General features: G+C 44.2%; 1 protein-coding gene across 1 annotated transcript in view; it reads left to right on the forward strand.

Moving 5' to 3' along the window:
• The first annotated feature begins 2,906 nt into the window (after positions 1-2,906).
• The window catches only part of BICRAL (BICRA like chromatin remodeling complex associated protein), an 80,389-nt gene continuing 68,810 nt past the window's right edge, over positions 2,907-14,485 (forward strand). Inside the window, exon 1 of the mRNA XM_074348749.1 lies at positions 2,907-5,477. The gene's annotated coding sequence lies outside the window, so the exon portion shown is untranslated. The remainder of the gene's footprint in view (positions 5,478-14,485) is intronic.

The following is a 14,485-nucleotide window of genomic DNA, read 5'->3' on the forward strand; positions in this document are numbered from 1 at the left end:
TCAGCACAGGTCACACTGGCAAATTCCACGCGGGGCTGGGGGGTATTGTGCGTTTGTGTGTGCGAATCTGCACCCGACGGAAACGGAGGTGCTGAAAAAACCAGTGCTTACGCTTGAATATATTCTGTGTTTTCTTTCGTTCACTTTGTTTCATGGTCAAGATAGACGGAGGCTTTTGGTTTCTTGTGAGGTATGATTTCTTCGAGGCTGGTGAATGCAATATATAACTGGTTATCTTGTCTGAGTCGTATCGGGTAATGCAGTGGCTGCTTTATTTTATGAAGGTTTTGAGGAGATTTATTTTTTGCTAGGGGAAAAACCTGACCTCCCTCCCTTAAATTTTTCATCAATTCAGTCTGTCTCGCTCAAATTAATAAAGTTTGTAGCCAAATAAGGTTTAGTGGACTTGGAAGTTGCAGCTGGAATGAGGCAACATTTTTGTATTAGCCTTAGTGATCTGTGGGTAGGGGACAGTGTTGTCTGTATCAGAAGTGAAATGGAAGGTCGTTAAACACTTTCAGCTTCATTCCTGCCCAACAGGAGGTTTTGGCATAGAGTCCAGTAGACTTTGGAAGTTTCTGAATATTTTAAGTTGGCTAGTTCAAACTTTTATGAGAAAGAGGCAGTAAAGGACAAGAATGGACAGGTCACCCTGCTCACCCATTGTGTGGAAGGCACTTTCGAAAACTAATGTGAAGCTCCAGTAGGAATGGACAGGGGTCAGCAGTGTGGTCATCATGAAGCATTGGCTTGACAGTTCTTGACAGACCCCAACACGACTGCAAGCCAAGGAAGGTGGTCAAGACATGGGTTAAAAGCTATTTCTAAAGCTGTAGGAAGGCATTGCCAGGCTGTATTTGCAACTTCTATCTGCCATTTGAGGGCAGTCAATTCAGTGTGCATCCTTGAAATGGATCCCAGCTTCTCAGAGGAAAGTGCCTGCTCTGATGGAAGGAGAAGGGGTATGCATACAGCAGAAGTGTGCCAAAAGGCAGGCAGCCCATGTGTTCTGAATCCTGCTTTCAGAAATACTTTAAAGAGCTTGTGAACCGAAGGACTACTGTCTTATAGACATCTTGAAAAGTGAAAGAATTCTAAGGTGCTAGAGACTTTTAAAGATTATTTAACAAAAATTTTGATACTGTAATGATTCTATTTATTAGTTTGATTTACTTTTTGACTTCCTGAAAATTTCAAAGTGGAGAGAAGAGTGTTCCATGTACCCATCACCCAACATCAACAACTCCTAACCGGCAGTCTTGTTTCTTCTAAAACCCTGTCCACTTTCCCCCCATCTCACTCTGATTATTTGACAGCAAATCCCAAACCTTATTTCATATTTTACAATCTATAAACATTTCAATATGTATCTTAAAAAGATTAGGACTTTCTTTTTAAAACATAACCACAATACCATTACCCCACTCCAAAAATGTGATTATTTCATTATCATCTGAGTTCCAGGCTGTATTCATATTTCACATTCAATTATTCCATAATTTCCTTTCTTTTTTTTAATTTCTTTCTAAGTTATTTTATTTGAATAAGGATCCAAACATGTTCTGTACTGTGTACCTGTGTCTCTTAGATTACTTTTAATCACTTCAGAATCCTCTACCCTCCCCAGTTGTTTGTCGAAAAAAACTGATTATTTCTTTAATCTAGATTTTTGCTGGTTGTATCTCCACACTATGTTTGTGATTTTAAATGCTTGTCATATTTATTTGATCTTTTAACATCATAAAGTGAACGTTTGTGTAGTGATGATATGCCACAGGAAATCAGTAACCAAGTAGTGTAAGCATGTTAAGCACAATTAAACAGTCTTTGGCTGTGCTTGGACAGCAAAGAATCAGGCTTTTTGTGTCCTGCAGAGTTTAGCAGGGACCCTGTGCAGGTAGGATGTGCGGCCACACCTCCACAAATCAAACAGATCCAGGCCCTGTGTTCTAGTAGCTCGATGTCAGAAGGAGGTGTCTGTCACCTATTCATCTTTCAGCAAATATTGAACATGTAGTGAATGTAAAGGATTCTTTAAGAGTTCTACATGTCAAATATGAAATACTAGGCAGATTTGCCTACCTGGGTCACTGACTTTTCTGACACAAAGACAGTGAAAGATGCCAGCCATGATGGCATGTGTTGTGCTTGAAAAGGCTCCAGGTTGGTCTGGGGACCAGCATGGGAGCAGCCCTTTCCTTCCACCTCTGCCCCTGGCTTTCTTTTCCCCCTCCACACCCTTCACTTGCTGAGGCTTTTTCCATCATGATACATCTGATGCCTAGTCCAGGGGCTGGTGCTGATTATTTCTGTAACGTCAGTTTATTAAGCACCGTGCCCAGCACTGAGCCAGGAAGGCTCTCCAGCTGCCAGGGTGCAAAAAGATTGGCAGAGTCCCTTTCCTCCTTGAGGAGGCCTCATCTGGGCAAATAATTACACAAACATGTAAAATTGTAACAGTGACAATTGACAACTGTTAGGAAGGGCAGAGGGACAGGGAGTGCCCTTAGTGGGAGGTTCAACCTTGTTGGGAGGTAGTGAAGGCTCCCGCAGGGGTTGAGCCCAGGCTGGAAGAATGAGCAGGAGTGAACAAGGAGGGGTGAGGGTACACTGAAAAGTGTCTTCTAGATGTGTGGGTTCATGGAGTCCCTGGTGACTTCATGGAGAGCTGTGTCTGAGGAGCGCTGTGGGCAGGAGGCAGACGTCAGGGGTGAGACGGAGAGGTGAGAGCCCTGGATGGGGCTGATGCCGAACCCAGGTAACTGGAGAAGTTTGACAGTGAAGGAAGAAAGGATGAATAAATGGGGGGAGGGTGTGGTGGCCGGGGAAGTTTTTTTTACAGAGAAAGAAGACAGAAGGTCCATAATATTATGGTCCTGGAATGGCTAGAGGGGATGGGAACCAAAACACAGGTGGGAGGGTTTGCAGTAGATGGAGAGAAGGACACGTTCTCTATGGTGGTGATGTTGTCTTAACTTCTTATTATGAAAGTTTTCTAACATACACAAACCTTTTGACCTCAACTTATAGTAACAGAAGCACTGTAATTTAAACAGAAGCTTTAAGAAACAGAAAATTCTCTTATGCTGTACAGTGATGCTATTTTCTGTTCTTTTTTATTGCATTTCAAAATGCTGGTCAAGACCCCCTAAATTAAGCTTTCAGTAATCGCGCTCCAGCTTTGCATGGTGGCTGGCGTCCAAAGGGGCAAAAGTAAATGCCACCAGGCCTCTTAAGTCTTGGGCCAGAATTGGTACAGTCTCACTTCTAGTGCATTTGTTTGGTGAAAGCAAATCACAAGGGCCTCCCAGATTCAGGACTCCACCTCTCAGTGGGTGAAGCACAGGCTCAGAGGATGGAAGGAACTGTGGGCAGCCCTCTTTGCTGATAACCCACCATGCTGTAGATAAATGGTTTTGCTAACTCTTCTATGTGATTTACCACGTGCCCTTTTGTGCCTGGCAGTGGCTGAGAATCTCCACGTATTACCTCATTCAGCCTTCACAACATCCCTGTGCTGTTTGCACGCACTACTTGTCATCCCCATTGAACAGAGGAAGAACGGAAGAGGTGAAGGTGACTTCCTCAGGACCGAGAGCTAGTGAGTGGTGGAGCTGAGATCTGAATGGAGGCAGTCAGGTTCCTGAGTCCAACCTGTCTGATCATGATACTGCATCTGATCACCCTTGCGAACCACATCTGGAGTCTTCCAAGCAGGAAATCAGAGTCATCCACAGAGACTCGTTCACCCTCACTGGTCCACCCAGGCTACAAATACTGTTAATTCATTCTCTCTGTCTCTCCCTCCCTCCCTCTCCCTCTCTCTCTGTCTCGGCTGGCTCTCTCTCTTCAGGCCTTAACCCCCTTCCTCATCTCCTCCTTGGGCTCTTGCTCTAGACCCCCATCTGGCCCCCTCCCCCTGTGCTTCCCTGAGCTCCCCAGTCCTCCATGCCTCAGACACTTATTGCCCTAAAATTCAAGCTGACTGTGTCACTTTACCTAAAAGTTCTGCCAGCTCCCTATCATCTGTTACTGTTCATAGTCTTTGGTGTGGATGCCAGGCCCTTCACCACCTGTGCCTAGCGAGCCTCACCATCGCCTTCACTCCAGCCACCCCATACTCTGCTGTTACATCCACACTCATGCTCACTCACTTCCGTGTATTTGTGCTGCAATCATTAAATCAGCACTGACTCTGCTGGGCGCTTCGCTAGGAGATGGAGGTACTATCCTGACGAACACACCCACAGGGCTCCCTCAGAGCTTACAGGCTCAGTGCAGATGCAGACCACTACAAGGTGGTGTGATGTGTACTGTAATGGGAGAAATCTTGGGTGCTGAGCACACACAGGATCACCTAACCCAGAATAGGAGAATCAGGGGAGGGAGCATCTTTCAGGAAATCTAAGCTGGATCTTAAAGAACGAGTGAAATCTAACCAGGTGAAGGGAGAAAGCAGAGTCACTCATTCATTCATTTCTTTCTACTAATATTCACGGAGCACCAACTGTGTTCCAACCACTGTTCTAGATGTTGGAAATAGTGCAGTGAACAAAACAGACCAAAAGTCCCTGGCCTCAAGCCAAGAGAGCTCCAGTGCCTCTAGCCACAGAGACAGGGTGCACGTGGCAAGCCCGTTAGATGTGTTAGAGCAACGTCCTCAGTGGGGACTGCGCGTTAGTGTCACGTGGGGAGCTTTGCGGCCTCCTGATGCCCAGGGCCTTGCCTCAAGTAATTCAGTCAGAATGCCAGGGAGTGGGCACGACACTGGTGTTTTTTAAACTCCCCAGGTGGTTGTACTGGGCAACCAGGGTTGGCAGCCACTGCATTAGACGAACTGACGATCAGAGAAGAAGTTAGGGAGGTGAGCAGAGGCCAGACCACTGAGGGTCTTGTAAGTCCTGTTGGGAACTTTTGTCGTAATTGTGAAGGCACCGGGAGCTAGTGCAGGATTTAAGCAGGATAATGACAGCATCAGATGACTCCCACCCACCTACTCCTTTTTTTCCCCCTTTAACAAATGCTCAATCTAGATGCTCTGTGCAGAATGGATTCACGTGGAGCAGAAGTGAACTGATGTCAGTTTGGAGGCTGTTGCAGAAGCCAAGGACAAATGATGGTGCTGGGCTGTGGGGATGGCAGTGAGGAGAGAGAGGAAGGGGCCACGGCTGAGAGATGTAGAAGGAGACTAGACAGGACTCCGTGATTCACCGGAAGTAAGGGATACAGGAGGGCAAATAGTTGTGGAAGGTTCCAGCTCGGGGAGCTGGGTCTGTAGTGAGCTTGGTGCAAGATGAGCAGGTTTGGAGAGAGCTGGTGGGCCCATGTGGGACCTGCTGCTTACTCCCTTGTTCTGCTGCCCGCAATCCTGTGTTTTTTCTTATCCACATGACAGGGCACTTGTCTCAAATAAGACCTGTTTTACACATCTCTTCCTCCAGGAAGCCTATCTGGATTCTTCCATCCATTGGCTCTGGGTGAGTGTTTATCAGCTTGTGAAGTCGGTATCCTGACTGTATATGTGCAGCCATCTAGTCTGCAGTTTGGGCTTCTCTAACCGGGGATGTGTTTTATTCCACACCGTATGCCTAGCATAGCACCTGGTATACGTTAATAAAGGCTTGTTCAGTAGATTAATGGATGAAGAGTTGGGCTGGAAGCAAGACCTCTCCTAGAAGTGAGTCCGGGGGCTTACCATCCTCATTTCTAGGTAAGGGATGGAAGGAGTCCAGGCGCAGGAGGAGGATATTTGTTGAGCTGATCAGGAGAGAGGCCAAGTTAACAAGGTGCATCAGCTGCTGGCTCCAAGATAAATATTGTATGAATTTCCAGCGTGCAACATAGTAATTCACAGTTTTTAAAGGTTGTACTCCATTTATAGTTATTATAAAATATGGGCTATATTCCCTGTGCTGTGTAATATATCCCTATAGCTTATTTATTTTATACATAGTAGTTCGTGCCTCTTAATCCCCTATCCCTGTCTTGGCCCTCCCCTCTTACCTCTTCCCACTGGTAACCACTAGTTTGTTCTCTGTATCTGTTATTCTGTTTCTGTTTTGCTATATTCACTAGTTTGTTTTATTTTTTAGATTCCACATTTAAGTGATATCATACAGTATTTGTCTTTCTCTGTCTGACTTATTTTACTAAGCATAAAACCCACCGAGTTCATCCATGTTGCAAATGGCAAAATTTCATTCTTTTTAATGGCTGGGTAGTATTCAATTGCTTGCACATGTGTGTGTGCGTGTGCATGTGTGTGTGCATTACATCTTCTTTATCCATTCATCTGTTGATTAACACTTAGGTTGCTTCCATATCTTGGCTATGGTAAAAATGCTGCTATGAACATCATTTGAGTGCATGTATCTTTTCAAATTAATATTTTGCTTTTTCCAGATCTATACCCAGGAGTGGGATTGCTGGGTCATTCTATGGGAGTTCTATTTTTAGTTTTTGAGGCACCTCCATACTGTTTTCCAGTGACTGCACCAATTTACATTCTTACTGACAGTGTGAATTGTCTTTTGAACGTAGTTTCAAATTCCTTTCTTGTCAAAAGGCACATAAATCTCTTAAAGCCTTTCTGTGTCTGTTCTTTCTGTCTGTTCTTTCTCTGATGCCTCCTCCTGGCAGCACAGTATGGTGGTGGCAATAAGTAGACAGATCTGAGTTTAAATTCTGATTACTAGCTGTGTGATGTTTGGCATGATACTTAACCTCTCTGAGCTCAGTTTCCTCCAACTGAAAAGTGGGGATAAAGAAAAAGATTTATTTCCCTTGGGATGCTTGTGATGTTAAATAAAGTAACATGTGGGAAAGAACCGTGTATTGGGCCAGACCTGAAGGAGACCCTCAACTTTTGTGCCTTTCTGCTTCCAGCCCTGGGACCTTTGTCCCTGTGCTCTGCCCAGCCCTCGGGGTAAGAGGTGGAACCACAATTTGCTGGGTGTGCTATGACTTTCTCAGAAAGGACCTTTTACTGATTCCCCTAGGAACAGGTCTCTGGCTTTCTGCAATTCTGGGGGATATTTGGGCAGAATTTACATGTAAATAGTGCTGCAAAGGAAAACCAAACATTATTAGAAAGTCAGAGCTGCGTGAGCCCTGAGGGATTCTTAAATTCCAGGACAAAAACTGGCTTATAGTAAAAGGAAAGAATAAGGATATGTAATGATTTTTTTAAAATGACTATTCATTCTGTTTAAAGAATTGTATTGTGAGTTCATATTCTTTTTCCTTGTTTCTTCCTTTTTTTTTTTTTTTTTTTTTGAAGTTTCTTTTGTGAAAGCCTTTTCGAGATGGTCAGTTTTGAGAAATGCTGATCCGATCTTACCTCACTTTACAGGTGAGGAATGTAGAACAGAGGCATGCTGTGTAACGTTCATAGAATGCATAGTATTTTCACAGACTTTAAGCTCTTACTTGACTGTGGCTACACGAGGGCTGTGGTGAGTCTACTATTTTTCGCCCCCCATCGCCCCTGCATAGGGCATCATGCCTGGCAGCGAAGGCTCACAATAATTATCTGTCGGAGGAATAAATGAAATACTCAGCTCAGGCACTCTAGAATCCTAGTTTGTAATGATATTTATTCTTATCCATGGAGCCAGGAAGCAACTTGAGGAACCGGCTGTCCTGTGTTGCTCTGAAGAGCAGGTGAGTGAGCCCCCAGGGCACACAGAGTTCAGGCACAGGCAGGAAAAGATAATCCAAGAACCTGGCACTTCCCTCCTATTATCTCATTTAATCTTCGTGGTAACCTTGCCAGGAGGGTAATAATTTGAAGGCATAACAATTTTAAGATTCTTTAAAAGATACAGCCTATTTTGATTCCCAAACAGATGCGAATTTTTAATACAGATAGGGGGATATACCTTTGCAACCTCAGGGTTTTTCTTCTTCAGTGTAAGGGGAATAGTGACCCACAAGGTTTTGAGATAGTTTAAAGGCTTTTGTAGAAATGCTCATTTATTGAGATCAGATGCTTTTCAAGTGTCCTGGCAATTGAAAGTTAAAGAAGAAGCAAAACATTTATTCCTCTTCAACTCTTCTGCCTTGAAGTTTAAAGGTTTTCTTCCTTAGATAGGATTTCATTATTTTCTACAAGACACCACTATTCTGTGAAATATTACAAATGACTATTTTCAAACCGCAGGTTTCCACCCGATAAGGTTATGAAGTCCACTTAGTGGATCGAGGTCTACATTTTGTTTTTAATGACAAAAGGAATAAAATAGAATAGAAAATCTCAGATGCACTGTATTGCATGAACAAATTTATATTATATGTATATATTTTACATATACATATACACGACTTGCAGGATAAAATGTATTTCTTTTTATAGGTTATGGTCACAGAAGTTTGGGAAAAATGGTTTGGTGAATGACGCTTGCACGTACGGTGCTCAGACGTGCTTGGTGATGTGGATAAAGGGACTCTTTTGTGTCCTTGAGATACAATAGCGATGGGAAATACGGCCGTCAGGCCAGTTCCTGGGACTGTCTTGTCAAATGGGAACCAGTTTGTGCTGCAGCTGCTTTCTCCTCCTTCTGTTTATAAAGATAATGGAAGTTTGCTTACAGAAAGTGAAAGATGCCACTTTGGACGAGGGCACAGTGGCACATAAAGTTCAGGAATGTGAGTGTGTGGTGGGAGGTACAGTGTAAGGCCCGTGCAGCTCTGACCCATGTGAGGTCTGCTCTCTGGGAGGGACCCAGTGATCCAGGACATGTCGAAATTTGCAGGGGCACAAAAAAAGCACATCTTTTTTTCCCCTTTTTTCTTTTCCTTTTTTTTACATTTAATCATTTAATGGATAGACATTTATGATGTTTCCAATGACTTTACTATTACAAGCAAGGCTGTAATGGATAACCCTGAACATATTTCCTGTGAAACATGTGTAGGTGTTTGCTAGACTAGACAACAAGAAATAGATTTGCTCACCTGAGAAGTAATATGCCCAGTGTAAAATTTAATAGACTGTGGCGAATTGGCATTCCCCCACAAGCTATTCTGACTTATACTTCCTCACATGGTATATCAGAATATTGGTTTTTCTCACTTTAACCAACACTTTTCAGTTTTTGCCAATTTATCAGGATAACACTGGTATTTCTTCATATATATATATTTAATTGAAGTACAGTAAGTTTACAGTGTTGTGTTGATTTCTGGTGTACAGCACAGTGATTCAGTTGTACATATATATATATTCCTTTTCACACTCTTTTTCATTATAGACTGTACAAATCCCAGCACATCTTAGGAGACCTGTAGACAGGGACAGTGATTTAGCTTGTGAGGGAGCCGCGCCCCTGGCCACCATCAGCATTTCAACATAGCATGCTGTTTTCTCTACTCTTTGTCTTAAGAGCTTAACTCTCTTAAAGTAATAAAAAGTTTGTCCGAAGAATGAGTGGAACTTGGGATGGGAAGATTTACCAAGAAAGATAGGCTCTTCACAAAGGTGTGATTCCCCAGAAGGCCAAAGCCGCTGACGGTGTCCCCGCGTTCTCCAGGCTGGCGTGTCCTGCTGCCGTGTAGGTAGCGCTGGAGGCTGTCCGGGGTCTGGGCAGTATGCTTTGCTGCCTTTTTAGAACCTGTGGCCTTGATTTGTAAGCATTGATTTGAAGCAGTATTCATTTAGTACATAGCCTCTGCAAGATGGAAATTTAGTGCATAGACATCTTCATTTTTATTTAAAAAGAGGAAAAAACATATGCAATGGGTATATTTTTGTTTGTTTGTCTTTTGCTTATTAATTCCAGTACTTCTTGATCCTTTGCTTTAGGAATGACTGTGTTAAGTTCTCTGTTCATAACTCTGTGTGTCTTTAGGACTCTGGGTTGTCTGTCTCAGGTCTGCCCAGGACCAAGGCATTCCCACAAGAAGAGTTGGGGACAGGACAGAGATTGTCAGTGAGCAAATCAGGACCAGATTCTGCCTCTGCCTTCATATGTAGATGCTGACTCTTTTGAAAGAACTACAGTAAAGTCACTTGTGGGTTGACCCACATGCCCTTCTTCTAAAACGTATCAACCAGATAACTGTGCGGGGGTGGGGAGGCTACCCCATTCCCATTCTCCAGTAGTTGTTGACCTAAAGCTTGCATTCTGTCATGTGCCTGTGAGTCATAATAGCAATTGTAGAAAGAGTGGGGAAAGAAAAGAAAAGGGGAGCAGCATGTTCATCAGGATGTGAGAAATTGCACTTTGCTTTTATTAAAAAAAAAAAAAAGTTAGGCTGAGATTCATTCATTCATTGCTGCACTGTGGGTGTCACCAGGAGTCCAGCACTGCTCTCAGCTCTGCACGTGCAGAGGCTAGGTGGTCACCTCACCTGAACATCATTAGACCCAGGGGAAACTTGTCCGCGCGACCCTGACTGACTGTCATCAACTCAGTAGCCATTTGTTGAGTGCCTGCTACCTCCAACAGCAGCCAGGTGCCTGGGTACAGAAGACACTAAATAAATGTTAAAGTATTGATGCAGGATGCTTTATTTGGCCCTGGGGTGAGGAGAAAATGGACATGAACAAAGCACAGTCCTGGTCTCCTTGAGGCTCTCGATCCAGGGATAGACAAGAAGACAATGAGCTATAAGTCAAGTTGACTGCAGGGAGTGTCATAAAGGAGATAGGAAGTTCTGTGGAAGTACAAAGGGTTGAGGGAGGCGGAGGACAGAGAGGAATGAGGGGAAGTAAGCAGGCAAGGGCAGTACCCAGAGGAGAGGGATGCCAGCAATGGGAAGAGGAGCAGAGCCGGGTGGGCACCAGTTGCATTTGAGGAACTTGGAGCAATGCCCTCGGGCAAGGAGTCCAGATGAGTGCCGAGGGGTGAGGTGGAAGACCGGCTGGAGCCCATAGTCTTTCTGAAGACACTGGGACCATCGGAGGTTTTGAGCAGGGAGTACAGCATGGGATTCTTTGTGGTTTAGGAAGAGGAGTTGAAGAGGATGGATTGGAGCTGGGCGAGTGCCATGGGGAGACTGCTGCAGCGGGTTATTGGATAAATGACAGGGCTTGACCGAGGGCAGTGGAAATGAAATGGAGGTTATTCAAGAATGATTTGTATTTGAAAGCCAGTCTGTGAATTTATAATGGGCATGAACCTACCCAACCACTCGAATGATTAGGTCAGCTGGCCAGAAGACAGCTTTTTAAATTGAAGTACATTAATAATCAAAGGATTATTCAGTGAAAATGGAGTTAAGGCAAAAGGAGTTGGATGATCTGAAAGGACTTTTTACTCCATCTGTAGCCGCTTTTACACAGCAGAAGTAATACAGCTTCGGCTCTGGCGAGTTGTTCCTCTTTTCTGGAGAGATCCTCGACCTGCCACAGCAGGAGGAACTGCTCCTCTGCCAGCACTGGAGAGAGGCTGGCTGGAGGTGCATTCGAGGATCTTTGGTTGCAAGACAGGGAACTCACACATCGATAAGCAAGTCAAATGGGAAATAATTATAAGGAAGAGGAATCTTCCAGCCCAAATACTAGAAAGGCAACCAGACCTCATGGGGCTTAGAATATCGTCAGGCACTTTCTCCTCTCCTCTCCCCTTCTTCCATGCCCCCTGGGAATCTACTTTCTTCTTCCTCCAGACACGTTGGCCTTTCTGTTCCTATCCACTTGCATGGGCCCCATTATAACTGCTCCAAAATGGTGGCCTTGACCCTTGGTCTTTCCAGACTCACAGTCTGTTCCTCACAGCTGACCCAGTTTCTGTGTCTCAAGTACTAATACTAGAGGGGAGAATCCAGTTGGTCCAGGTTGGGTAGGGAGACTCTCCCTAATCAAGTCATACAGAAAATGTGATAAGATGGATTCTTTGAGAAAAAACAATTATAGTAAACACTGGATAACTCTAGGATACTGGTGTTCTCGTTCAGCTCTTCTAGACTTCATGAATAATTCAGTGTACTAGTTGTCTTTTGCTGTATAACAAAGTACTCCAAGACTTACCAGCTTAAAACAAGTGCTTATTATAATACAGTTCTGTGGGTTCAGAACCCAGGAACAGCTTCCATGAATGTTTCTGCCTCAGGGTTTCTCATGAGACTGTAGTCCAGCTGTGCCCTGGGGCTGTAATCCTGTGAAGGGTGGGCTGGGGGGGTGATCTGCTTCCATGACCCAGAGAAAGCCTCCTTTCCTCACTGGCTGTTGGCTGGAGACCTCATTTCCTGGCTCTGTGGGTCTCCCTGTCTCTGCATAGGTTGGGTATCCTTAGGACGAGGCATCTGACTTCCCCTCCAGTGTTCCAGAAAGAGCCCCTAAAATGGAAGCTGCAGCCTTTTATAACCTAACCTCACAAATGATAATCACTTCTGTCCTATTCCATTGGTCACACAGACCAAGCTTGGTATAGCATGGGAGGAGGATACACAAAGGCAAGAATGCCAAGAGATGAGGCTCTTTGGGAATTATCTTGAAGATTAGTTATCATATTCAATCAACAAACATGTATTTAGTGCCTACTTGTGTGCCAGGTGCTAGGAATGGACAGCTGTGTGACACAGAGTTCTTGTCCTTGAGGAGCTCACGATGGTAGTGGGAAGACTTATAAAAACACCACCACTGTGTCCCCTGAGCCGCCACACTTATCCTAATAAAATTTAGATCTGCTCATAGCAGTTAACCATCCTCAAGTGAATCCCCTTTTTACTTTATTTTATTTGGTGTGGGGGGGTGGTAATTAGGTTTATTTATTTGTTTTTACTGAAGGTACTGGGGATCGAACCCAGGACCTCATGAATGCTAGACATGCGTTCTACCACTCCCCTTAAGTGAGGCCCCTTTTTGCCCAGATGGAATTTTTGGTTTTGTTTTTGTTTTTTTCTGAAAATTTTTAAATCACCACCACAGTAAGAAATACATTTTACATTGCAAATCAGTACATAGACACCTTTATAATGGAAATAAACTTCACAAAAGAGTTTACACCCTCACTATCCACGATGTATTAGATATTTTCTATTCTAGGCAGTTTCAGTTTTTATGAAAGCCGGTCCAAGTCTCATAGATTTCGCAATCAGTCACATTGTGACCTGCAGTGTGGAAAACGCAGCCTAAAGAATCATCCATGCTCTTGGCCATGAGCAACAAAGCCCCTCACCATCTATCTGTCTGGAGGTACCCCCCCCCCAATTTATATTGATTAATGACTCCCCTACCTAAAGTTCCTCCACCTGGAGCTCTCTCCTCTCCTTCCCCTCACGGTTTGGAGAACTTTTATTCATCCTTTAAAACCCAGCTCTTAAGTGACTCGTCTTCCCCGCTCTCCTTGGACGGAGTTGCCTGCTCCGTCCCCTGGCCCCCAGAGCATTCCACCACACTTGATGCCATCCCTCCTCCACTCCCAGCCTGTCTTAGGGCCAGCGCCCCCAGCCCACACCGTATTTTCACTGAATCTCAGTACGTTTAGGAGGACACTGAGCAAATTAGCATCACACAAATGACGATGCCGCAAATGAGCGGTGCGCAGAGTTGGGGGGTGTTGCAGGCAGGTTTCCTGTCTATGGAGCCACGTGCTGCAGAAAAGGGAGCCCTCCCCCTGCGGCCCGCTGTCTCCCCCGCGCATCCATCGCAGGTACAGTTCGCACCGGAACTTGCTGCCCGGGTTCGTTACCGCGGTTCCTTTTTGCTGCTCTGGTTTCTTTTTGGTTTTGTTCTTGTTTTTTCCCTACTTTTTTCATGTGCTTGTGTTGATGGGCACAGCCTAGTGAGACGTGGGGCTCTAGGCAGCACAGATAGAAAGGCCTCTATATCTGCACCCGCCCTGCGGGAGGGGAGGTTTCCTTTCTGAAGTGGTACGGAAGGAGGGTTTTGAGGTTTTTGAATATTTGCTTTAAGTATCTAAGTAAGAGATTTGTTTGCCCACATTTGTACTATCTTGGCAAGCTAGCAACCCGACAAAATATTTTCTGATTGGTTTTGCCTATACGTGGTTTTTGTTTTTGAGAGGAAGAAAAATTTACACCTTGGTTAAATTGTAGTGAAATACAGCAGCTTTTTTTTTTTTTTTTTTTAATTGCTGTTAACTTAAGGGTTGAAGCTAATATGATTTCCAGGCTCAGCCTCTTGGGAGACGCTGATGGACTATTCTGTGAACCATAACCAGAAATGGAAAAAAAAAATTAGACACAAGCAAAAGCAATCAAATTATTCCTTCTCCAATATTCTAATTTCTGCATTTGTCAACGGTTGGGTAACTGCCCAGATATGCTGACTTCCTTGTGGTGTGTGCATATTTGGGGGAGGAAAATGGGGGGTGAAGACAGACTGTAAACAGATCATTACTGTAGATTGTTATAAATAGTGTAATAGAGTACGTATTACATGCATAGAGAAGGGAGTCACTTATTCACTTTAAGCAGTATTTTTCAAATGAGGAGTGCCTCCATTAGTGGATCATGAAATCCATTATAAGGTGGCAAACAGCATGTTTTTAAATGGGATAGTAAAATGAAATAGATCAAG

The sequence above is a fragment of the Camelus bactrianus genome, chromosome 20 (genome assembly GCF_048773025.1).
Source record: "Camelus bactrianus isolate YW-2024 breed Bactrian camel chromosome 20, ASM4877302v1, whole genome shotgun sequence".
In the NCBI taxonomy this organism is placed as follows: domain Eukaryota; kingdom Metazoa; phylum Chordata; class Mammalia; order Artiodactyla; family Camelidae; genus Camelus; species Camelus bactrianus.